The sequence below is a fragment of the Capra hircus genome, chromosome 4 (assembly GCF_001704415.2).
Source record: "Capra hircus breed San Clemente chromosome 4, ASM170441v1, whole genome shotgun sequence".
Classification (NCBI taxonomy): domain Eukaryota; kingdom Metazoa; phylum Chordata; class Mammalia; order Artiodactyla; family Bovidae; genus Capra; species Capra hircus.
The window spans coordinates 79,428,992-79,456,227 of record NC_030811.1 but is presented as its reverse complement, the minus strand read 5'-3'; the positions used below and the strand labels follow the sequence as shown (position 1 = coordinate 79,456,227).

The 27,236-nt window shown below is 36.8% G+C and overlaps 1 pseudogene; it reads left to right on the top strand.

Annotated features, from left to right (window-relative positions):
* Positions 22,968-25,268, top strand: LOC102185528 (annotated as a pseudogene).

Sequence of the window (27,236 nt, the reverse complement as noted above, 5' to 3'; positions counted from 1 at the left end):
TGGCTCTGGTTGATGTAGTAGTTTCTGCCCCTGAATCTCTGCTCTGCTAAGCTGGGACTTCTTGTATTCACTTGTCTGCCTTTCCAATCTTGGGGACAGAAATTTTCCACGTGTTTTCCTCTCTCTTATGGTTCCTAGAAGAACTGATTTTTCACTCTACTAAACTTTTTACTTATTGGTAGCATGGAGTGACAATTTCCAAGTTTCTTATATGAGAACAAGGCAAGATTAATATTCCTAAAAGATTATTTTCTTCACTTCATTACGTCCCAAAAACACATTGCGCTAGATTTTTAGTAGCTATGTTCCAGCTGCTTAGGTTAGCATTCAGGGCCCTTCAAAACCTGAAACAAACCTTTTTTTCACGTGTTATTTCTACCTACATGTTGATAGCTTCCTAATATCCATTTTCCCCTTTAACTTTTGTACATCTTGTCCGAGCCCTTTCTCACCTGATATAATTGTTACATCTCCCAGTCACTTCTGTAGCCTGATGTGGCCATGAGACTAAATTTTGTCCTGTCAGTTGTTAGCAGAAGAGTGCCACGGGGTGTCTATGGCAGCTCCTTAAAGAACAGATATATGCAGAAATTAGATCCAATGGATAAATATATCCCTTTTGCTCTCCTGCATTTTCTTCTTCCATCCTTCCTTTCTTCATTCTGTTCTAGGCATTGTTCTGTATGCTAGAGAACAAAATAGTAAAAACTTAGCTCTCACATTCAGCTTATATCCTAGTGCTTTTTAGAATTTAATGTGATGGCTGGAGCTCCAGCAGTCACATGATACCAGAAAGAAAATTTAAGGATAGAAATTATGTGTGCAGAGAAGAAAAAAGGACAGAAATCATGGGCTTTAATGACTTCATGAAACATTAACTGGAACCATAATCCCAACCACATGGGTCACAACTTCTAAACTTCTTTCACCCTAGGCCATAACTCTTCTGTGTTTAAGCCTCTTTGAGTCTTTAAAACTAGTAACCAAAACTCAACTTTCCTGATACTCAGTTTTCAAAGAATACCTCACATTTCCCTCTGCAGTCTTTGCATTATTAGTTACCTTATCATTTGTAAATTTTAGTCCTTTGACTTTATTCTAAATAACTTAAGAAAACGTAAAAGGTTTATTCAGTCTTGGGATTTCTCAAGGCAAAATGTAATAGTACCTTGTAATCAATATTTAATAAGAAAATGAAAGAACACATGGTTTTGCTATATGATTACCCCATAGTAGGTGAATATTGAAATAGGAAGATTTTTCTCTGGGTTTCTGTTTATATTTTACATTAGATGATGTCTAGATAAGAGGGTTCTAATCTAACAGGTGTTCTTTCAGTTCAGTCAAATAAAATGCTAGTGGCTATTTTACAGCAGGCAGGAAATAGAGTAACATAATTTATTCCCTCAATGATCTTACAGATCAAAAGGAGAAATGGATATTTAACAAATAATTATAATAAAGAATAAAAAGTATTACAGTAGATGGAGTAAAGGGTTTAGTGGAACAGAGAACTGGGAAACCATATGTGTTAGGTGAGAAAAGAGCTCTTTGAAGACGTGATAAATAAGCTGAAATCCAACAGTGAGTATTTTTAGTATTTTGATTCAGATCTGACATGCAATAACACCATATGCAACACAGTTCATGTGGCTACAGAAATCCAAGAAATACAAGCATGTCCCCAGGCAAAGCTGATGCTGAGAAAAAAAGTGAAAGAGAAAAAGAAGGAAAGAGGAGGGAAGGAAATGTCACTAAGGATATATAAGAGGTTAAGTTGGAAATGTTTTAGATTAAGAAAGAGAAGATGGGAAAGGAGAGAAGAAGAGGAAAAGAGAAAGATAGGAGAAATAGGAAGAGAAGAAGGGCAGAAGGAGGAGGAAGAAAAGGAGAAAAAGGGAGAAAGAGGAGGAGTAGGAGACCCCTCTGAGAAAGCCTTGATACAAATCAATCTGAGGACAAAGTCCAAACATGAGAGTCTTTAATCTCTTCCAGATCTATGATTGATTGTCTAGATATTTTTACTCACAAAAATATGCTTTTTGAATTAAGAAACATATATTCTTTAAAACTTCATAAGATATAGTTGATATAGTTCACATAAAATAACTTGGATACTTGTACAATTCGATGAGTTTTAACTTGTATATTGATCCATGAAACCATCAACACAACCAAGTGAATGAACGTATGTGACCCTCAAAAGTCTTACCTATGTTCCATTGACGAGTGTCCCACTGCAATCTTTTACCCTGCCGTTCCTTACATCCCTCACCCTTGTCTGCAGTTTCCTTTCTGTACATTCATTTGCGTTTTTCAGAATATTATATAAACAGAATCATACAACATATACTATCATGTTTTTCACTTGAAATAATCATTTGGATTGTTATTTAAGTTGTTGCAGGTATCAATAGAGCATCCCTTTTATTGCTGAGTAGTAATCAGTTGTGTAGATGTATTATACTATGATGTGTTTATGTACTTACCTTTGAAGGCTTCTTGGGTTTTTCCAGTTTACGACTATTAAAAATAAAGCTGCTATAAACATTCTTATACAAGTATTTGTATAGATAGAAGCTTTCATTTCTCTAAGGTTAAATGCCTAGGAATGCAATGACTATATTATATAATAGGTATATGTTAGTAATTTTAAGAAGCTGACAAACAGTTTTGCAAAGTGGTTGTACTGTTTCACATTCCCACTAGCAGTTCACAAGAGTTCCACTTCCTCCACACTCTCCCTAACACTTGATCTTTTAAATTTTAAACATGCTAGTAGATAGCCTAGTGATAATCTCTTTTGGTTTTAGTCGCATTTTCTCAATGGCTGATAATGTTGAGCATATTTTCATGTGCTTCTTTAATGAAGTATCTTTTCAAATATTATGACTATTTCTATTGAACTATTTTTTTCTTATTACTGAGTTTTGAGAGTTCTTTATATATTCCAAATACAAATTGTTGATTCTTAGTAGGGTATATTTCAACAAATATTTGCCTGCCTTAAGTGGAAAGAGAAATATTTAGGAGATTTTGTGTTTATTTAAAATAATGCAAAACAGGAAAGCAACAATAAATTTGAAAAGTGTTTATTAGAAATAATATATAAGTATATCTTTGTCTATGCATACATATATGTATTTGTGCATCTGTGTATACAAACAAACCAAAAGAAAAGTCATTGAGCCAGTAAATTAAGTCTATCATTAAAATAAAAAACACCAGGGGCAAGAAGTGAGAAGCTGCTGCATTAAGAGCTGTCTCATCCTCGTGCTTGCTGCAGCTCTTCTCTCCACTCATTTCTGACTGATCATGGATAGTGGCCCACAGTTTACATCATTAGCTATTAATGACTTGGTTAAAATTTCCGGTTACTCAATCCACACAGCCTTCTAAAGATCCATTTTAAGCTCCTATTAAAGACTGTGCAGGAAGAAGATTTACTATTTATGGAACAACCTTGAACATATTTTCTGGCAGGCATCTTCAGAGGCAAGAGTTGCATCAGCAGCAGTTCCACAATTTCAGTGCTTAATCTTACTAACTATCCTAAATGATAACTCTTCAACAAGCAATTGATAAGCATGCTTTGCTGATGGCTAATCTAATCATTTAATGGGAAAACAGGAAAAAAAAACCTGAGATAGTAGTTTGTTCCCTCCCTAGGGCATAAAACAATATCAATAACATAGTTACAAAGGAAAACATATTCATTCAGATAGTTTTATAAATCATTTCCTTCCTAAGATAAAAATTAAAAGGTCAATAAAAGTTTTTATTACAAAAGAAATTCAATTTGGCATCCTGCTGTACAACACCCTAATAAAATCAGTAAAAGTATGTTAGCATGAGGAAATTTAAAATTTTATAAATTTAACTGAGAAAAATATGTACACTGACAAACTAGTCTGGGGTTCCCATTGTTAAAATTAAAAGGTTCCAAATCTGAACTTCACGATATTATGATTCTAGTTCATATTCCACTTTGCAGGTATGAGCATATATATTCAGAAATCCTTACAGCAAAATTCAGACTTAAATTGAAGAAAGTAGGGAAAACCACTAAACCATTCAGGTATGACCGAAATCAAATCCCTTACTATTATACAGTGGAAGTGACAAATAGATTCAAAGCATTCGATCTGATAGGCAGAGTGCCTGAAGAACTATGAATGAGGTTCGCGACATTGTACAGGAGGCAAGGATCAAGACCATCCCCAAGAAAAAGAAATGTAAAAAGGCAAAATGGTTGTCTGAGGAGGCCTTACAAAGAGCTGAGAGAAGAGAAGCTAAAGGCAAGGAGAAAAGACAGTGCAAGTGAAAGTTGCTCAGTCGTGTTCGGCTCTTTGAGATCCGATAGACTATGCAGTTCAGGGCATTCTCCAGGCCAGAATACCAGAGCAAGCAGCTGTTCGACTCTCCAGGGGATTGTCCCAACCCAGGGATCAAACCCAGGTCTCCTGCATTGCGGGCGGATTCTTTATCAGCTGAGCACCAGGGAAGCCCTGGTGGGAAGCCACCAAAGAAGGCAAAGGAGAAAAGAAAAGATATACCCATTTGAATGCAGAGTTCCAAAGAATAGCAAGGAGAGATAAGAAAGGCTTCCTAGGTAATCAGTACAAAGACATAGAAGGAAAAAAAAAAAATAGAATGGAAAACTAGAGATCTCTTCAAGAAAGTTAGGGATACCAAGGGAATATTTCGTGCAAAGATGGGCACAATAAAGGACAGAAATTGTATGGACCTAACAGAAGCAGAAGATATTAAGAGGTGGCAAGAATACACACAGAAGAACTATACAAAGATCTTCATGACCCAGATAATCACGATGGTGTGATCACTCACCTAGAGCCAGAGATCCTGGAATGTGAAGTCAAGTGGGCCTTAGGAAACCTCATTATGGACAAAGCTAGTGAAAGTGATAGAATTCCAACTGAGCTATTTCAAATCCTGAAAGATGATGCTGTGAAAGTGCTGCACTCAATATGCCAGCAAATTTGGAAACCTCAGCAGTGGCCACAGGACTGGAAAAGGTCAGTTTTCATTTCAATCCCAAAGAAAGGCAATGCCAAAGAATGTTCAAACTACCACCCAACTGCCTTCATCTTACATGCTACCAAAGTAATGCTCAAAATTCTCCAAGCCAGGCTTCAGCAATATGTGAACTGTGAACTTCCAGATGTTCAAGTTGGTTTTAGAAAAGGCAGAGGAACCAGAGACCAAATTGCCAACATCTGCTGGATCATTGAAAAAGCACGAGAGTTCCAGGAAAACATCTACTTCTGCTTTATTGACTATGCCAAAGCATTTGACTGTGTGCATCATAATAAACTATGGAAAAGTCAAAGAGATGGGAATACCAGACCACCTGATCTGCCTCCTGAGAAATCTGTATGCAGGTCAGGAAGCAAGCGTTAGAACCGGACATGGAACAACAAACTGATTCCAAATTGGGAAAGGAGTATGTGAGGCTGTATATTGTCACCCTGCTTATTTAACTTATATGCAGAATACATTATGGAAATGCTGGGCTGGATGAAACACAAGCTGGAATCAAGATTGCTGGGAAAAATATCAATAACCTCAGATACACAGATGACACCACCCTTATGGCACAAAGTGAAGAACTAAAGAGCCTCTTGATGAAAGTGAAAGAGGAGAGTGGAAAACGTTGGCTTAAAACTCAACATTCAGAAAACGAAGATCATGGCATCTGGTTCCATCACTTCATGGCAGACAGCTGGGGAAACAATGAAAACAGTGAGAGACTTTATTTATTTATTTTTATTTTTATTTTTTTGAGCTCTAAAATCACTGTAGGTGGTGACCACTGTCATGACATTAAAAGATGTTTGCTCCTTTGAAGAAAAGCTATTGCCAACCTAGACAGAATATTAAAAAGCAGAGACATGACTTTGCCAACAAAGGTCTATGTAGTCAAAGCTATGATTTTTTTTTTCAGTAGTCATGTATGGATGTGAGAGTTGGACTATAGAGAAAGCTGAGCTCCAAAGAATTGATGTTTTTGAACTGTGGTGTTGGAGAGGACTCTTGAGAGTCCCTTGAACTGCAAGGAGATCAAGCCAATCAATCCTGAAGGAAATCAGTCCTGAATATTCATTGGAAGGACTGGTGTTGAAGCTGAAACTCTAATACTTTGGCCACCTGATGCAAAGAACTGACTCATTGGAAAAGACCCTGAGGCTAGGAAAGATTGAAGACAGGAGGAAAAGTGGATGACTGAGGATGAGATGGTGGGATGGCATCACCGACTTGATGAACATGAGTTTGAGTAAGCTTTGGGAGTTGGGAGTGACAGGAAGCCTGGCGTGCTGCAGTCCATGGGGACACAAAAAGTCGGACATGACTGAGCAATGAACTGATGAAACAAATGAAAGAGACATAGAACATGTCATGGTGCTGTTCACTCCCTCAGTGTAAGTTACTGCTAGTGCGTGATGTGTATGTTTCTGTCTAGCATTTCACTAGCCTAGATTCTGTTTTGTAGTCCTGTTTTTAGTTTTGACCATGTAAACCAAAGAAAAAATGAGCTACCTCCTGAAATATCTTTATTTACTTTTCATTAAAATCTTGATATCACAACTTTTCACAATGTCAGTAAAATATTATTATCATACCAAGTAGATAAGAAGCCAAATGCACTCTTCTAAAAAACATTGCCAAATGCAATAAAGATTAATATCCATAAAAACCTGAAATTGCATTCTTGGAACAACCTTAACAATAGTAATGTCATAATTATCATAACACATTCAGTCACTCCCCAATAACTTTTCAGAAAAGCATAGTATTTGATTTCAGAAAAACACATTTAACCTGTTTATTTTGTTGTTTGAATTTTTAAAAAATTTGTCTCTACTTTGACAACAGAAGCATCAAATGTAAAGGCTGGATGCAAACTAGAGTTCATTAACTAGCTGTTGAATCCAGAACACCAGCATACGGAGTTCATACAAGAAATTAAAACATATAAGATGCAAACTAGAGTTCATTAACTAGCTATTGAATCCAGAACACCAGCATACGGAGTTCAAACAAGAAATTAAAACCTATAGAAGCTAACGAACATTGTTCAATGTTGCAAAATCTTGTTTCTTTACCTTGGAAAAACTAAAGTTAATATGAATCAGTTTTGAAAATCAGAGCATCAGACTTCAGGCACAAATCTCGTCCTCATCTTTATAAATTAGAGTTCTATATAATAAATATCCTTGCTTACTTTTTAAATTAATCCTTTCTGTATTGTGGCCCAAGAATAATTGATCTCATACTAAAAGTTATTTTATGAGAATCATTATGTTCTAGAATGTGTTCAGTGTACTGCTTTTTTTCAATAAAAATCTCCTCTCATCTAGCAATTATCTTTGCAGTTAAAAATTGTTCTGCATACCTATTTATAGAATGTATATCCACAAATTTTAGTATTACCCTAATATAAAAGTTTTACAAGTGTGTTTTATTAAGGGAAGAAGAGCGAGTTTGTTGTTTATACTAACAAGCTGTAAATAGGCTGTAAACATTTGTTGAAAAAATGAGTCACTAAGAAAAAAATTCAAGTAACAAGATGAAATCTAGATGAAAACCTAAATTAAGTTATTTTTAACTTATTTATCTTTAAGTTTTTTATACCAGGATCAAACAAGCACATACTAGAATTAAGTTTGAATGCACTTTGAAGGCCTAGTCATTGGGTAATATACAGTGACTTGAAAAAGTGAATAAATATCACCAAAATAAGTAAGGTCAACTTGGAAATAGGACATGAGGACAGTGACAGGCACCTGGGACACTGGGTTTCTGGCAAAGCAGTTGGGGGAGTTTGCCCCCTGAGTGATCAAGACTTGGCGTATGACCACTACTCCAAATATCTACTGCTTCCTTATAGCACCCATCTTTTGCCCTATCTCCCCAAGAAAATGTATTCATACACTACCTGTGTTGTGTCCAATTTTGTTGTTATGTAAGCATAAAATTTGATAGCTTACTATGTTAAAAGTTAATAAAAATTCACCTTTAATTCAAGCTTTGACCATAAGTAAGAATTGTTTATTTCTTTGGGGTAAGAAAGAACTTTAATTTATGGCCAGACTACTTCCTTGGGCCCCAAACCTCTTCCTTCATTTCTTGAGGAAACCATTTCCTTTTGCCTAAGTAGCATGAACTTGGAATTCCCTGGGCTCTGCCTGCAGAATTACACTGTACTCTCTTTTCCTTTTTCTGACACTATTCCTCAGATTGCCAAGACAGCTTGGACATCTCTCAGACAGCTTCCTTATGTTATTAACTGCTTTATCTCATGTGTGCCCTCATAATTTCTATAAAATCAGTCAGTACTTTTCCCCCAAATCTTCCTTTCCAGGCTCACTAGTCTCCTTAATTGACTTGAATCTCACATGCGTCTGTCACTGTTATTACTAGGCCAACAGAATTACAAATGTGTATATACTCTGCCCATAAAATGTTTGTACTTTGATTTGACCTAGCTTAAGGCAGCTTACTCCCAAAGCTCACAAAATCAGAAAGGTGGCTTTAAAAGAATTTTATTTCTTTATTTGGCTCCACCAGGTCTTAGTTGCAACAAGCAGGATTTTCATTCAGTTTGTGGGTTCTTCAGTTGCAGCATGTGGTTTTTTAGTTACGGCATGAAGGTTCTTTAGTTGCAGAGTGCAAACCCTTAGTTGCGGCATATGGAATCTAGTGTCCTACCCAAGACTGAGCCCGAACCCTGACACTGAAAGTGTAGAGTGTTAGCCATCGGACCATCAGGGGAGTCTCTCGAGGAGCGGCTGTTCTGTTTTGTTTGCACCTCTCTGAAGTTCAGATTCTAACCTAACCCAGCAGTTCTCCAAATGTAGTCTGGGAACATGTCACTGTCTGAAAATTTTAGGGTATCTGCAAGACCAAAATCATACATAGGTAAAAGATCTATTCAGAGTTCTAGATAGAGTAATGGATTTTATGCTGCAGATTAAGAAATGTTTATTGAAATGGTTTCAGATTCCACATTACAACTAATCTTTAAGGAACTAACACTTGTGTTTTTCAAACAGATTTATTCACAGATACAATGCACATACTATAATTCCAATATTAAAAGTGTATATGCCAATGGCTTTTAGTATATTAACAGATATGTGAAACCACCTCTACAGTAAATTTTTAGAATACTTCCAATCATTGCAAGAAGAAACCTCATACCCTTTAGCTAGTACCATGTTTTGTTCCATTCACCCAGACCTAAACAACCACTAATGTGTTTCCTGTCTCAATAGATTTACCTATTGCAGACATTTCATATAAATTTCATATAAATGAAATCATACACGTGACCCTTCATATTTGGCTTTTTTGCACTTAGAACAATATTTTCAAGGTGAATACATGTCATAGCATATATTAATACCCCATTCCCTTTTATGGTCAAATAATATTCCATTGTATGGATATGCCACATTTTATTTATTCATTCATACATCAATGGATGTTTGAGTTATTTATACCTCTTAACGATTATGCTGTTATAAACATTGTTATAAACATTTACATAACTGGATAATGTTGTTATAAACATTTATATACAAGTTTTTGTGTGAACATATGTTTACTTTTGGGTATATCGCTAGGACTGAAATTGCTGGGTCATGTGGTAACTTTAGGCTTACTTATTTGAGGAATTGTCAGACAATTTTCCAAAGTGGCTGTGTCATTTTAGATTTCCATGAGCAGGTTGAGGGTTCCAATTTCTCCACATTTTGTCAGCACTCATTATGTGTCTTTTTGATTATCGCCAGTGGATGTGAAGTAGTATCTCATTGTGATTTTGATTTGCATCTCCCTGATGACAAATAATGTCAAGACTCTCTTCACGTGTTTATAGGCCACTTCTGTATCTTATTTGCAGATATGTCTGTCCAGATCCTTAGTCCATTTTAAAATTATTTCAAATTTCCTTTTATTTAGTTGTAAGAGTGCTTCATATATTCTGGATACCAGGTCTTATCAGATACATGATTTGTAAACATTTTTTCCATTCTGTGGGGTACTTGTCACTTTTTTGATAGTGTCTTTGTTAAAGCTGAAACTCTAGTACTTTGGCCACCTCATGCGAAGAGTTGACTCATTGGAAAAGACTCTAATCCTGGGAGGGATTGGGGGCAGAGGAGAAGGGGACGACCGAGGATGAGATGGCTGGATGGCATCACTGACTCGATGGACGTGAGTCTGAGTGAACTCCAGGAGTTGGTGATGGACAGGGAGGCCTGGCGTGCTGCGATTCATGGGGTCGCAAAGAGTCGGACATGACTGAGTGACTGAACTGAACTGACTGAACTTGAAGCACAAATTTTTATAGTTTTGATGAAATCTGATTTTTCCAGTTTTTCTTGTTACTCACGTTTTGATGTTGCATTATTCATGGCAAACCCAAAGTCATGAGGTTTACCCCTATTTTTTTTCCTAAGAGTTTTATATTTCAGTGCTTACTTTTAGATCTTTGTTCCATTTTGACTTGATTTTCCATATATGGTATGGCAAGAGTCCAATTTCTTTCCTTTTTTTTTTTTTTTTGCATGTGGTTTGTCTCAGTACCATTTGTTGAAAAGGCCATTCTTTCTCTCACTGAATGATCTTGGCACTCTTGTTGAGTGTCAGCTGACCATAACCATATGGATTGACTTCTGGACTGTTGGTTATATTCTGTTGATTTCTAGGTCTACCTTGTGCCAGTATCACTCTGTCTTTATTACTGTTGCTTTGTGGGAAGTATTGAACTCAGGAAGCATTAGTCTTCCAACTTTGTTTTTCAAGATCATTTTAGTTAGTTTGGGGTCCTTTGCAATTCCTTATGAATTTATAATCAGCTTGTCAAGTTTAACAAAGAAATGAGCTGTAGTTTTTATAGGAATTGAGTGGAATCTGTAGATCAATTTGGTAGATATTGCCATCTTGATAGTATTAAGTCCTCCCATCCAATTATTGAGTTTTTTATGTAGTCCCCAAAAAGAATATCTGCAATTATCTGAAGTAGTTATGAAAAGACTAATAAGAGACTCCTTCCTTTTCCAAATATTTATGTTGTGAGGCTGAATTTTCTCCATTAATTTGGCCATAATAAATCAGTGAATTTAGAAACATACATGAGAATCCAGCTGTATTCCCCTGGTTCAGTTCAGTTCAGTCGCTCAGTCATAGCCAACTCTTTGCGACCCCATGAATCGCAGCAAGCCAGGCCTCCCTGTCCATCACCAACTCCTGGAGTTCACTCAGACTCACATCCATCGAGTCGGGGATGACATCCAACCATCTCATTCTCTGTCATCCCCTTCTCCTCCTGCCCCCAATCCTTCCCAGCATCAGAGTCTTTTCCAATGAGTCAACTCTTAGCATGAGGTGGCCAAAGTACTGAAGTTTCAGCTTTAGCATCATTCCTTCCAAAGAAATCCCAGGGATGATCTCCTTCAGAATGGACTGGTTGGATCTCCTTGCAGTCCAAGGGACTCGTAAGAGTCTTCTCCAACACCACAGTTCAAAAGCATCAATTCTTCGGCACTCAGCCTTCTTCACAGTCCAACTCTCACATCCATACATGACCACAGGAAAAACCATAGCCTTGACTAGACGGACCCTAATCAGCAAAGTAATGTGTCTGCTTTTTAATTTGCTATCTAGGTTGGTCATAACTTTTCTTCCAAGGAGTAAGCGTCTTTTAATTTCATGGCTACAGTCACCATCTGCAGTGATTTTGGAGCTCGAAAAATTGAAGTCCAACAGTTTCCACTGTTTCCCCATCTATTTCCCATGAAGTGATGGGACCAGATGCCATGATCTTTGTTTTCTGAATGTTGAGCTTTAAGCCAACTTTTTCACTCTCCTCTTTCACTTTCATCAAGAGGCTTTTTAGTTCCTCTTTACTCTCTGCCATAAGGGTGGTGTCATCTGCATATCTGAGGTTATCGATATTTCTCCTGGCAATCTTGATCCAGCTTGTGTTTCTTCCAGTCCAGCATTTCTCATGATGTACTCTGCATATCAGTTAAATAAGCAGGGTGACAATATACAGCATTGATGTACTCCTTTTCCTATTTGGAACCAGTCTGTTGTTCCATGTCCAGTTTTAACTGTTGCTTCCTGACCTGCATACACATTTCTCAAGAGGCAGGTCAGGGGGTCTGGTATTCCCATCTCTTTCAGAATTTTCCACAAGCTAGACATTAAAGTGAAAGTGAAGTCACTCAGTCATGTCCTACCAGGCTCCTCCATCCATGGGATTTTCCAGGCAAGCCCACCTGATTTTCCAATGGAGTGGGCTGCCATTTTCTTCTCCAGGGTATCTTCCCAACCCAGGGATCAAACCCAGGTCTCCTGTATTTCAGATGCTTTACCGTCTGAGCCACCAGCGAAGCCAAGCTAGACATTAAGGAGATCTGCAAAAGAGTAAAACTTACCCCACAATTTTTTGGGGGGGTAAATATAGTTATTTTTCATTAAATTTGTTTATGTAATATGAAATGGGGTTCTTGTTATTTTCCAATAGATTAACAAACAGTTTTAAAATTCCCTCACTTGAATTCTGATATGAAACTAGCAAAGATATGTAACACATGTGACCAAATGTTCTTTGGAGGCCTCAGTAAAGGGATCCTGAGGCCAAAATGTGAACTGTTGGCTTAATACATGATGTCCTTCATTGACGGGTCTGGTCGATTTTTCTGTCCATATTCTCCTATGCTGACCAAAATGCTTGTCACAATACACTTGTCACATCAGTCATAAAAAATGACTTGCATTTCTTTTGATGTATCATGTTTTTCCAAACTTCTCTGCTTTTTCATTTGTTGATACTTCTGCCTGGAACAAATGGCCCATTGCTGCCCCCTCCTCCCAATTTGTAATATGTCAAAACTTCCAAACTTCACTCAAGCCCCAAATTCTCCAGATCTGAGTTCTTTCCATGTGACCACTCTGCTCTGTTCTTTGGACTTCTGAGTTTTTTGTTTTTTGTTTTTTCCTCTAAACACTGTATATGCTCCTGGAATAGGAGACTCCATCGTATTCACTCCAATACATGTCCTTAGCACACAATAAGTGATCAGTTTATGCTGCAGTGTGCTTAGTCGCTCAGTCGTGTCCAGCTCTTTATGACCCTATGGACTGTAGCACACCAGGTTCCTCTGTCCATGGAGATTGTCCAGGCAAGAATGCTAGAGTGGGTTGCCATGCCATCTACCAAAGGATTTTTCCAATCCAGGGATCAAACCCAGGTCCCCCACATTACAGGCAGATTCTTTACCATCGGAGCCACCAGGGAAGCCCAAGAATACTGGAGTGGGTAGCCTATCCCTTCTCCAGGGGAATTTCCTGACCCAGGAATCAAACTGGGGTTTCCTGCATTGCAGGTGGATTCTCTACTAGCTGAGCTGCCTGGGAAGCTCCAGTGATCAGTTAATATTTGCTGAAAAAGTATATAATCCTATGGTACCATTAGAAAATTGTCAAACCTATTAGAAACTAGCCTCATACTATGTATTGTTGAATGTTTTATTTCCTATAAAGAATAAACACGTAAAGTATAATTATTTAGAATTTATAAAAATTAATGCTTCCAGAATAAAAAGTACTACATGAAAAAATTGTTACAGGATTTTTCAATTCATGAAATATAATCCTTTGATATTCTGTTACCTTCATGATGTTCAGACCCATTATCATTCACATAGGGGCTTCCCAGGTAGTGCAGTGAAAGAATCCACCTGCCAATGCAGTAGACACGAGAGATGCAGGTTCAGTCCCTGGGTTGGGAAGGTCCACTGGAGCAGGAAATGGCAACCCACTTTAGTATTCTTGCCTGGAAAATTCCATGGACAGAAGAGTCTGGTTGGCTATAGTCCATGGATCACAAAGAGCTGGACACGACTGAGCATGCATGCACACATGCATAGATGCAAATAGCTTAGGTAAATAGATTCGCTTAACTAAAATCATTTTTCGGAAAAGTAATTATAAAAGTACTTCAATTTAATGGGCTCTAAATTATTTGCTTAGGATATGGGGATATAGTGAATTGACAGCCACTTCCCCTTTAATAAAACATATATGAATATTTTGTTACAATTTTCCTTAAAAATCATTATATTTCTTTATAGTCATAAATCTTCCTTTTCACATAAAACTTTTCAATTCCCAAATATTCAGTTACAATAAAACTGTAAATTAGCTATATGGCTACAATGTATTTTGTGAGTAAGTTCAATGAAATCAAATAAGCACCAAAGATACTATTTTAACATGACTTGAAATTATATAGATTCAAATATCCTAGATTTCAAATAATAGTTGCAAAACCACAATAGGTAGTGATGTATGTAACACTGCGTTTAGCCTATGATATGGGTGTTATGTCCCTTTTTAGCGTAATAATGAGATGATGTATTTCCTTTATAAATTCCTGAGAAGTCACTAGGTAGAGAACAGTTTGCATTTTGATGGTAAGGAGATAGCTTCAGAATACAAGCTTTGGAAAGTCAAAGTCTTCTGAAGCATCATGTTATGGGGAGACAACTGAGCACGCAGGGTGACAGATGTTAACTAGACTTGCAGTGATCATTTCAGAAGAGAAACAAGTATCGAATCACTGTGTTGTACACCTGAAAGTAAAACAATGTTATAGGTCAATTATACCTCAGTAAAATAATAATAACCATCTGTACTCAAAACTAACTGCAATATAACTTCTGATAAAAATATAATTGCAATGGCATTTAAATAAACCAGATCTTTTAATAAATGGAATGATTCCTAATTTAACTTTACTATAATATCTTAAGATAAAAGCAATACGAACAGGAAAATCTATGAACTAACTTGACTATTGATTAAAGATGCAAACATTGTAAATTTTAATAAATTTAGGGTAAAAGTATTCCATTCACAGTAACAACAAAACTATAATTCATTTTATCTGGTTTACCACTGACCCACCTGGGTTTGGAGACGGTAAAATGTGAAAGTGATGTGCATGGCATCCTAGAATCAGTGAAAGATATAAAAGGACTAGAAATATACCTGACTATGCCTAGTTTTAGAAAAACTTAAATCTTAAATTAAAAAACTATAAAATCTTACTGAGTACTCAAATACATCCTTAGATTTATTTACAACAGATTCTATATTGAAAGGTCCCTGATAGATTCCTGAATACAGCCAAATTGGAAAACTCTTGCATTTAAAGGTAGAAATGAAGGGGGTGAGAGGGGATATAGATTGCTGCTTCTTTATATAAGTTTATATTGAAATATGTCACTTACTAAAGCAAGCATTATTATATTGAATTTGAAAGTAGAATTTTCTTTTTACTTTCCACATTTTACGAAAAGAACGAAACTGGGAGGTATTATTGGATCAGTAATTAGACACTTAAAATACAGATGAAGGGAAAGAGCAAAAAGGCAAATGAAAAATGAAGCTTTAGAGAGGAAAATAGGCTTCTATATCTCAGTTCTCACTCACAGAAAGGGCTTCCTTCCTCTGTACGTTGCTTAATCTGCATGTTAATGAACAATTGTTACTCCAAGTTTTTATTTATAAAATTTGAAGGTATAAGGATGGAGTTGCCCAGAATTTAGGTCTTAACTCTCATTGATAGGGATAAAATATGAATTATAAGATCCTTCTTCAAAAGAGTAAATTGAGGAAATTATATTAAAAACTTGGAGGAAAGGGATTCTAGAAGAATAAACCAGAGATAAGAGAAGAAATTGAGAAAGATGCAAAAAAAGAAAATGTGCCAGTTTTCTCCTTTAGTAATTTGCAGCTTTTAGACTATGAGTTCAATAAAGAAAGAATTCTTAAAAGCAAGCTTGACGTTACACTTAAGCAGGGTAAAGACCAGAGGACAGTCTATACAAAATTAGTTTAGGGAGCTGGGAGATCTCCTCTAAATATTTCCTCTCTATATTTCATATTTGAAATGTTTTTAGTAGGGAAAAAAACACTTCATTTTGTAATTAATTAGAGGCAAATATTATAATGTGTACATCCCTTGGGAAAATTAAATATTGAATAAAATTCATGTTATAATAAAATAAAATAATATCAAATCTTCTGATAATTATAGGAAGATGAAAAGGATATGTTTGTGTGGTGGGGGGCAGGGGGTTCTGTGGTGAAGGATGATCGGAGAGATCACAGTGGAGTATAAGGTCAAAGGAGGAAATTGGTAAAATGGAAAGATCGTGATTTGTCCAGGGCAGGCCCTACCAAATATCTTCAAGTTCAATCTACAATGTTCCAAATGCAACCAAGAAATAAGTCCACAGTCTCTTTGTCTTTTCATTCTCTTGTGCTTGATTGGAGTGTTTGAAAGGAATAGAAAAAATGTTAGGGTTAGTTATGGTAAACAATGTATGGAGGCTCTCGCTATGCTTCATAGTACTCTGACGCACAGAACACACGCAACTACCTACCTTAGCAGAGTGCTGAAAAGGACATAGGGGAAGAAAGCCTGTCAGGTCCCTTATTGCCTGTAGTTTTGTATCCAGATCCGCTCTAGAGATAGCAGTGATACATTTTATCACTGGCTTCCAGGAGGGATACTCCTGGGAAAGGAGCATAAACTATATTCTTCACCTAGCGACTAATCACTTGGCAGAAACTTGCTGGCTGAGATACAGGAAGTATGCTTTAAAGTGGTGTTTATCAGTCCTTTTTATTTACCTTTTTAGCCATTTTTCCCTAACCACTTCCCATGAAATTTTAATGCCACAGATATACTGTGTTTTTATTCTATGTATCATGGTCTGTGCGTGGGTTGGGAAAGGAATTTCCAGACATGAGGCAAAATGAGAGAAGAATGGCGTTTATTAGAGTGGGAGATGCTGTTAGAACAGTGGGTCAGCTCAGAGGAGAACTGAATGCTTTTGCAGGCTTGCAACCAATTTTTGTAGCCTCAAGACAGAAAATTCTTACTGGAATGGTGGCATTAGGTGATTGGTTAGGATGCTATAGGGTGGATAGTAGGGTATATGGGGTCAGGAAACTTGTTGGTTTAGATCCAGAGGCTCATGGCAACTGTTGCTAAGGGGCTTGGTCAGTTCCGAAGATTTTTATCCTGTGACCTTGGTACAGGGCTCCATACCTTTGGTATAGGGCTCCATAGCATGCATGTCTATCATTTATACACAGATATTTTTCCTTCCCCAAGAACTAAGTTATGCTCCATTAAAGGAGATATTGCTTCCATTGAGAATATTTGTCTTAAAGTAGTATCTTTGAATGTTATTATTGCATGAGGCAGCTAGTATTTCCTTTTTCTTAATTTGTGAAACTACAATAGGCCATTAATATTTGTTTTTATCCTTTAGAAAAAGACTCAACACCATCTTCATGAAACTACTGTAGAGAAATCACTTAGATTAAGCAGTTAAGGAGGATGAGTCAATTGGAGTTTTTCTGGCATTAAGTCAATTGCTAAGATACTTTCACATCTTCCCACTACTAGAATTTGAAAGAAAACGTCTCATGCCTTTAGAACTAATCTGCATGTAATTAGTAAGTCATTTATGTTACAAACACTGCATAGTCTTATATACATTGTTTAGAACAAAGAATTGGGATTTTATAGAATCAAATTAAACCAAAGAGGCAATTCTGCCTCCAGGATGGGGTCACATGACATTTACATGTTTAACTGAATGTACTTAAATGTTCTCCATAGTAATATTTACTTCACTACACATTTTGAAAATAATATCAAGAAAAATATATATGCATCTTATTTCTGCACACACATAGACACACAGGTTCTCTCCTCTGTTGCTAAATTATTTTATTCTTCTCTGGCATAACAGCTCTGCCTTCAGTACTCCAGTAATGGACTATGCCCTTTACAAGGCAGAAAGACAAGTTTTATCCAATTTTACTTGGGAAGGGAAGAAGTAGGAACCCTATACCTTCTATCCAGGACTGCTCAGCCTGTTCATTTATGAAGTGTCTTCCACCTGCTGCAAGGTAGAAGCATACAAGATTTATGGAGGGCCTTGAAGGTACTGAAAATAAACTAGGTATCCAGCACCCATACCAATGGAATTGTTTTATTAATGTTTGCATATTAAACATGGCATGTATCTTACAAATTTTTTGAAAAATAAATGTAATTCAAATAATTACAGTGATTGATGGTATATAACTTTAAAAATAAGTTAGATAATGATAGGCAAAGAATATTTGCACAGATTAATAAATAAAAGTCACCAGAAATAGATTTAAAATTATATCACCTTACTGCAAGATAAGGGTAATTCATGTCATTAGGGAAATGACAAACAAGAGCTGATAACGAAAGAGGATCCCTCCCTCCTGCCTTTTTTAAAATGCCAAAGGGATCAAAGATATAAATGTAGGATATGTAATGATAGAAGTTGTAGAAGAAAATATGAAATAACTGGAGACTGGAAAAATGACTGATCAACTCAACTACACAAAAATAAGACATAACTACAGAGCACAAATATCCTGGATATAGTCAGGATAAATTCAAAATTGTAAAAAAATAATAATGATTGTAACAGATGATTATAGAAATAATTAGACTTAAAAGAGCTTCTAAAATTAACAGAAAAAAAATCAATAACCCAATTAAAATAAGGATATTGATAAATCATTCACCAGAAAAGGAAATATAAATGTCTTTTAAATGTGAAAAGATTTCCATCTTCAATAAATTATAGTACATCTATATAATGGTAGCTCTGTATAAACTATGAAACCGTTTCAAAGACGCATTGTTAAATTTTCAAAACAAGGTTAAAAACCAAGAATTTTTAATCTATAGATAAAAATGAATATGTGCTTTAGTGCTTATGTGTGTATATGCTTGTATATGCATAGATTACAGCTAGAGAAAGATATAGGTGTTTGTCTGTCACTCAGTCGTGTCCGGATTGCAACCCCAAAGACTGTAGCCTGCCAGGCTCCTCTGTCCACCAAGTTCTCCACGCAAAAATACTGGAGGGTTGATAGCCTATGCCCTTCTCCAGGAGAAAGAGATATAAGTTATCTATAATCATGGTGTCCCTTGATGGGGGAGGAAATGGGTATTGAGAATGGATGATTACTTTTCACCACAAACCCTTTCATATTTTCTGAATTTTGTGCCTTATGCATTTATTAATTATTTTTACAAGTTGGTTATATAAGTCAATTATTTTCGCCATTACTATGATTTTAGATGATCGTTTACATCATTTTAATAGTTCTTAGAATTCCAGTATAAATGCGCGTGCACACACACACACACACACACACACACAATAGTTTAATCATTTCTCTATTGGTGAACATTTTTTCTTAATTTTTTTTAAAGATTTCACGATTGTATATAGTATTTTTCTCTCTACATAGTCTTTTTCTTTCCATCAATTTCATGTGCCTTCACCAGCTTCTTCTCAAGACTTTTAAATCAAATTCATCTTTAAAACCCTATTTTCTTTTTTCACTCTGGCCCTGATTTTTTTCTTTAATTTTATTCCCTATATATTTATTATCACTCTATACCTATTTTGCTTCATCAATAAAATAGGAATACTAATATCAATCTCTTGGAGAAGGCAATGGCACCCCACTCCAGTACTCTTGCCTGAAAAATTCCATGGATGGAGGAGCCTGGTAGGCTGCAGTCCATGGGGTCGCTAAGAGTCGGACACAACTAAGCGACTTCATTTTCACTTTTCACTTTCATGCATTGGAGAAGGAAATGGCAACCCACTCCAGTGTTCTTGCCTGGAGAATCCCAGGGACGGGGGAGCCTGGTGGGCTGCCGTCTATGGGGTCGCACACAGTCAGGCACGACTGAAGTGACTTAGCAGCAGCAGCAGCAATATCAATCTCAGAGTTTTTGTGAACATTAAATTAATGCAGGAAACATGTATAAGTGATTAAATGCTACAAAAACATAAACGATACCATTCATATTTTGTACTTTATTATAGTTATTTCCTATATTATTTGCACTAGTGTCATTATTATATTATCATCATCTTGGGTACCTCCTGTGTATGTACACACTACTTCTTTTACTAGCTTTGAGTACTTTAAAGAAGGATTTACTGTGCATCTGTGTATCTTCTACCAGCCTATATCATTGGCATTTTTGACTGAGTGGTCCTCAATAATGTTGATAGTACAATAAATGCAATAGACAGAATCCGATTGATTCTTCTATCTGGATTTGGAGTTAACAGTTCCATGATTTTTTTAATTCCACAATTAGAGTATAAATGATAGTCCGTAACTTATAAATCATGCTGCTTTAAGAGAAATGTTCAACCAAAGGGGACACTTTTCTTGCCTTGGTATGTCCCGATCTGCCACCAGCTCGTGTAAGATCACATCTTGAAGGAGGCTATTGAATCTACTATAAAACACAATTCAGATCCCAAATTCTCTAAGGGACCTATGAACCTCTCAGACATAATCACATTCCCTCTGACTTATTACTATGCCACCTATTTTATCTATAGACTTTGCCTTACCTATTGTCCTACACATTATTATTCATTTTCATGAATTTTTCCTCTATCATATGATGACTCTTTGAGCATAGCAACCATGATTTTTCATCCTCATATTCCTAGTCCCTACCACAGTGCCTGGCACATGATATGTCTAGAAATAGTCATTAAATTAGAATTAGGCTAATTTGAGGGAATGAGTCACTTCTATTGCATTATAACTGCAAAAATGACTTTGGAACAGATTTGATCAGATGAAAAATATATGTTTTATGCAATTCTTATCATAATATCTGTGGTAAACTTAGTAGTAATGAGAAAACCCAAAGATGATATATTACAATCAAGCACAGAGTTGAAAAAGAATTGCACAGTGTCACTTAATATAACCCAGTTAACATCTATTTGTGGTGCCATTATTACTACCTACTGGCTAGTGTTCAACAATGATCAGTAAATTAGTAGGTTGTATTCCTGATGATACATCTATTTTCTGCCTAATGGTATATTAACTTAGCTGACCTTGGCTGTCCTGATTAGAAAAAATTCACCCATCAGAACATTGTTTATTGAGCATGTCAAATATTTGCCCTAACTCCTTTGCTTTCCCCTCTTTAAAAAATGATGAGTTAAGGAGGCCTAGTAAGAAATTTAAATGATCCTGTTCAGAGCAAGAGCATCTTCAGTCCCAATCAAATCTGTATATTTATATATAAATATATTCTAACTTATAGATGTTGAAAAATTAGTGAAAATTTTAACTAAGATAAAACATAAGTAGGGCATAGAGATTATACTATAACAGAAACATTTTTGGTTAACATAAGAAGTTGGCCCTCAGTTATAAATTCATAGTCAATTGAACACTGTGTTGTATGCACTAAAGCAGGATGTGGGAAAACTCATCCTTAAAAGTAGTTTGATGTATTGGTTTTTCTCCATTTAACTTTTCCTCTCACCTCTGCTTTAAACTTTTCAATGGGCTGTACTCCTGGCTGCACCTGCTGTCTGGCTTATGATTGAGTCTGGTCCCACAAGGCACTGTCAGGCAATGAGAGAAAGGAGGAGTCTAAAGCATTTATTCCCTTTGCCCCTTTCATCCTGAGATGGTGTTGATTACGCCTGTACTGCTTTTATGGTCGAGGTTCTTTCAGGGAGTCTTACTTCCATGGCTCTATCTTCCGTCGAGTTCTATCAGCACTATGGGACTTCTAGTTTCAAGAAAGTGGACTGAATATTTATGTCAAAATTTCTGGCTCCTCTTCAAAACTGACATTGTAGCGTAAGTTTAATACAGATACTACATAAAGTTTATAAAAGTAAATAAATATTAATATATAATTACCTTGAGAGGGAGATGGGATAAAATATTTTGTTGTCAGTGAAGTAATGGACAAAGGCTGCTGCTACTCCTAGACATAAACCAACGACATCACCAAGAAGGTGACTGCTAGGAAAAGCCATGGTGTCAGCTGGTGGTCATAACTGAGGACATAGAATCAAGACCCACCAAGAATCATCAGGCATCTGAGAAAGGCTACAAATTCTGAGGCAACAAATTCATAAATCAAAGGATTTATATCCAATAACATAGAGATAATATAAAAATATCAAAAGGAATTAGAATACATATAGTTCCTATTCATAAAGAAATAAATAAAAATACACTCATGACACAAAAGTAAATAGCTATAAAATAAAAAGTTACAGTTGTGGAAAAAGAACTTAGAGATCACAGAAATGCCAACTTGTTGGAAATTGGTAAAAAAAAAAAAAAAAAGGAAAGAAAGAAACTCATTATAGTCAGGTTAAATAACAAACTGAACCTAGCTAAACAACAAAGTAGTTCACACATGTAAAATCTGCATCTTTCCCTCTACGAACAGTTGCTCAGTATTGCTAATTCAAGATTCCCAAAGACTTTATACAGTATATTACCAGGAATAACAAGAGTTGGGTGGATGGGCAGGCATGGAGGAGGAGGAAGCGGGATCTTGGTGGCCGGCCAAGCCTGGAGGCTGAGGGACTCCACAGGACCTTGGCAGGATGGGGATTTTACTGGGGCTGGGTGCATTGACCAGGTGGAGATGTCTATCACAGGAGCCACTTAGGCATCTGGGAAATGCAGCTCACATGTATTGATATTTACAATGCAGTGGATTTGTTTATGAAGACAAAAGACAATAGAAACAGAGAGCCCACCTCCAAGCAAGGTGTTTGTGCTTATTCAGTTCAGTGCTGGAATCACTTTGGTGTTTGCTTTACTTGCAGGTTCCCTTCTAGGTTTGTGCTGCGGTGAGATTTCATTCTCTACAATTAAAGAACATCCTTTCTGAGCTGCTGTGAATAAATTTTCAGTGATACTGTGTATCTTCATCTAATGGAGAATTAGCTGTACCTTGAATAAAAACTGTGGACAACTTGATACAATTACTCACAATGTCATCGGACTGGAGCCAGAATCCCAGTGAACTGAATCATGTTGGCATTGACAAGCTCTGGGATAACATCAGAGCGGGAATCCAGCAAGTGTATTCCAGACAAAGTATGGTGAAATCCAGATACATAGAACTCTACACTCTTCTTTATAACCACTGTTTATATGCGTCCCCTCAAGACCAGACTAAATCAAAAAAGGAGCAGAAGCCGAGGGAAGATGAGAATGTTGGCTTTGAATTATACAAACGAATTAAAGAATTTTTGAAGAATCACTTGACAAATCTTCCTAAGGATGGAGAAGATTTGATGGATATAGGAATACTGAAGTTCTATACTCAACAATGGGAAGATTACCGGTTTTCGAGCAAAGTGTTGAATGGGATTTGTGCCCGCCTCAATAAACATTTACTTAATATGACAAATAAAGGACACAAAGTTTGTGAAATATATTCTCTTGCAATGGTGACTTGGAGAGATTGTCTTTTCAGGCCATTGAATAAACAAGTAACAAAGGCTGTTTTAAAACTGATTGAAAAGGAAAGAAATGGTGAATCCATCAATACAAGACTGATAAGTGGGGCTATACAGTCTTACATGGAACTGGGGGTGAATGAAGATGATCAGTTTGAGGAGGGCCCTTTGCTAACAGTGTACAAAGAAGACTTTGAATCTCAGTTTTTGGCTGAAACAGAGAGATACTATACCAGAAAGAGTACTGAATTGTTGCAGCAGAACCCAGTTACCGAATATATGAAAGAGGTGGAGGCTTTTCTGCTGGAGGAGCGGCGGAGGGCCCAGGCCTACCTTCACCAGAGCACCAAGGGCAAGCTAGTCAGGAAATGCAGGCAGGTGCTTGTGGAGAAACACTTAGAGATTTTCCTCACAGAATTTCAGAATTTACTGAACGCCAACAAGTGTGAAGATTTGGGTCGCATGTATAAGCTCACATATAGAATCAAGAATGGCCTGGGAGAATTTAAAAAACTCCTGGAGACACACATTCATAATCAGGGTCTTTTAGCAATTGAGAAGTGTGGAGAAGCTGCTTTAAATGACCCCAGAATGTATGTAGAGATAGTGTTGAATATCCATAAAAAATACAATACCCTGGTGATATCAGCATTCAGGAACCATGCTGACTTCATGGCTGCACTGGACAAGGCTTGCAGTGGCTTCATAAACAACAATGCAGTTACCAAAATGGCTCAGACATCCAGCAAATCCCCCGAGTTGCTGGCTCGATACTGTGACTCCTTGTTGAAGAAGAGTTCCAAGAACCCAGAAGAAGCAGAACTAGAAGACACACTTAACCACGTGATGACAGTCTTCAAGTATATGGACGACAAAGATGTGGTTCAGAAGTTCTACACGAAAATGCTGGCCAAAAGGCTTGTCCGTCAGAACAGTGCAAGTGACGATGCTGAAGCAAGCATGATCTCAAAGTTAAAGCAAGCTTGTGGTTTTGAGTATACCTCCAAACTTCAGCGGATGTTTCAAGACATTGGTGTAAGCAAAGCTTTGAATGCGCAGTTCAAAAAGCACCTGATGGATTCAGAGCCTTTGGACTTAGATTTCAGTATTCACGTTCTGAGTTACGGATGGTGGCCCTTTGAGGAATCTTGTACAGTCCTTTTGCCATCAGAGCTGGAACCATGTTATCAGCGCTTCACAGCATTTTATGCCAGCTATTACAGTGACAGAAAGTTGTCATGGGCATATCAACTGTCTGAAGGAGAATTAGTAACAAACTACTTCAAAAACAACTACACTTTGCATGCATCTACATTCCAGATGGCTGTCCTGCTCCAGTACAACATGGAAGATGCTTACACCGTTCAACAGTTGACAGACAGCACTCAGATCAAAATGGACATTTTGGTACAAGTCTTACAGATTTTATTGAAGTTTAAGTTACTGGTTTTGGAAGACAAAAGTGCAAATGTTGATGAGGTGGAATTGAAGCCAGACACCTTAATAAAATTACATTTTGGTTATAAAAGTAAGAAATTAAGGGTTAATATCAGCTTGCCAATGAAAATTGAACAGAAGCGGGAACAAGAAACCATGTACAAAAACATTGAGGAAGATCGCAAACTGCTGATCCAGGCGGCTATTGTGAGAATAATGAAAATGAGGAAGGTTGTGAAACACCAGCAGTTACTTGGAGAAGTAGTGACTCAGTTGTCCTCAATATTCAAGCCTCAGATCTCAGTGATTAAGAAATGCATTGACATTCTGATCGAGAAAGAATATTTGGAGCGAGTGGGTGATGAAAAGGACACATACAGTTACTTGGCTTAACCCTCCTGGAAGGGTCTGACTGCAGGCACAGCCCCTCGTCCCCTTAGGAAGGAGGGAGACAAGCTCACAGTGGTGGCAGAGTCACTCCGACCTCCTCCTTGGCCCCAGGTCCAGGTACCCATTGCTGACTCCGAGAACTGCTTAGAATAGCCACACCTCACATCTGTAAATATGGACGCTGATGCCATTTAACCTAATTGAATAGACCAGAGGAGGGGGAACTTGCCACCCTGAGGGCTGCATGCTTTTGCATCCAGATCAACCCATTGGCCACATGAATAATAGCTGCTAGCTGGGCAGCCCCTTGGAGGCTGACAGCACCTTGAGAGCAGGTCTGAATGGACCCACTTGTAATCTGTTATGAAAAACCATTTGTCTATGTGCTTCATTTTTTTAAACTGTGGAAATAAAGAAAATTAAAGGGAAAAAAATGAGTTGATTCTAGAAAGTGTCAAAGAATGTTCAGAAGCATGGAGAATAAATCCAGAAGTTCAAATTTTAATTTCAATAGAATTTCAGAGTAAAGTAATAGAGAAAAATCAAAGAAAGTCAATATTTGAAGAAATAATGGGAAATAATTTCTCAGAATTATAGAAATGTATGATTCCACACATTACAAAAGTCCATTTAATGCAAAGCAAATAAAAACAAATTTTAAAAGCAAGAAATAAATGAAACCACACCTGAACATGTGGTAGAGTAGCTTCCACATGTTAAGGATAAAGGGAAACTTTGAAAGTCATCAGAGGGGAAAAGCAATATAATAAAGTGTAAAAATCCATTTTCATGAGCTATTAGACACATGACATGAGGTTTGTTCGATACATGACATCAATAGAGCAATACTTCCAAGTTACTGAGGCAGAGTTATATTTCTGCAATTGCTCACTAATGGTTTCGGACCAACCTTCCCACCAAGGAAAACTTAAAAGTATAGACAGCATTCAAAATGGAAAGAGAAAGCTGAAAATGGCAGTTAAGCGTTAACCAACAGGCTTGGAGTGTTCAAAACTGTCACATTCCAAGGAAAGGATTGGTTCCTGAGTGAAAAGTCTTTAAAATACCCTTTCTGTTAAGAGTGTATGTACATACATGAGGTCTTGGGGGCATGCCAAATAGTTCTGCTAATAATGTGACATGGTGGGGTGCTTGGACCATACTTTCAGTTTGACCTCTGGAGTTGCTGGAAAATAAGTAACCAAAGTCAGCCACTTAGACAATAAACCATGTCTACTTGACCGACTCTTAATAGAAACCTTGACACCAAGACTCCTATGAAATAGGCTGTTTGACAAAAGTTCATACACCTTAACACATAAGTTGCTGGGAAATTAAATGCTATTCAATGACTCTAGGAAAGAGAACAGTTGGAAGCTTGTTCCTAATCTCTTCTTGACCCTGGCCTTTGCACCTTTTGCCTTGACTGAGTTTAATTTGTATCCTTTGGTGTAGGAAACTGTGGCTGAGTAAAACAGCTTTTCCAAGTTCTCTTGAGTCTTTCTAGCAAATCATCAAACCTGTGGATGGTCTTGGGGATATTCAACATAGAAGGATTTTCAAGGCAGTAGAGACAAACAAAATAGAAAATTCTGAAGATCAAGCATAAGTGGGAATTTGACGTGTTTGGAAGTTGTATGACAAATTAGCAGTTGGAATGATTAATTATTATTGGTTCTAGTTCTCCACACGGACAAATATATTTAAATAGAATGCATTTATTTTATTAATTACCTCAAACACAAATTCCAGATGAATAAATCTAAAAAGAGAAACATGACTTTTAATAAAGAAAACAGTCTCTATGATATTGAGCCCTTTAATTAAAATTTTTCCAAGGTAAAATTAGTTTAAGAAAGCTTGAAAAAATGATGTGGCTATCTCAAAAGTGCTAATAATCATTGACAAAAGACAGCACCAACAAAATTAACAGATGGAGAAAAGCTGGAAGAAAAAATTATAAGATATTAT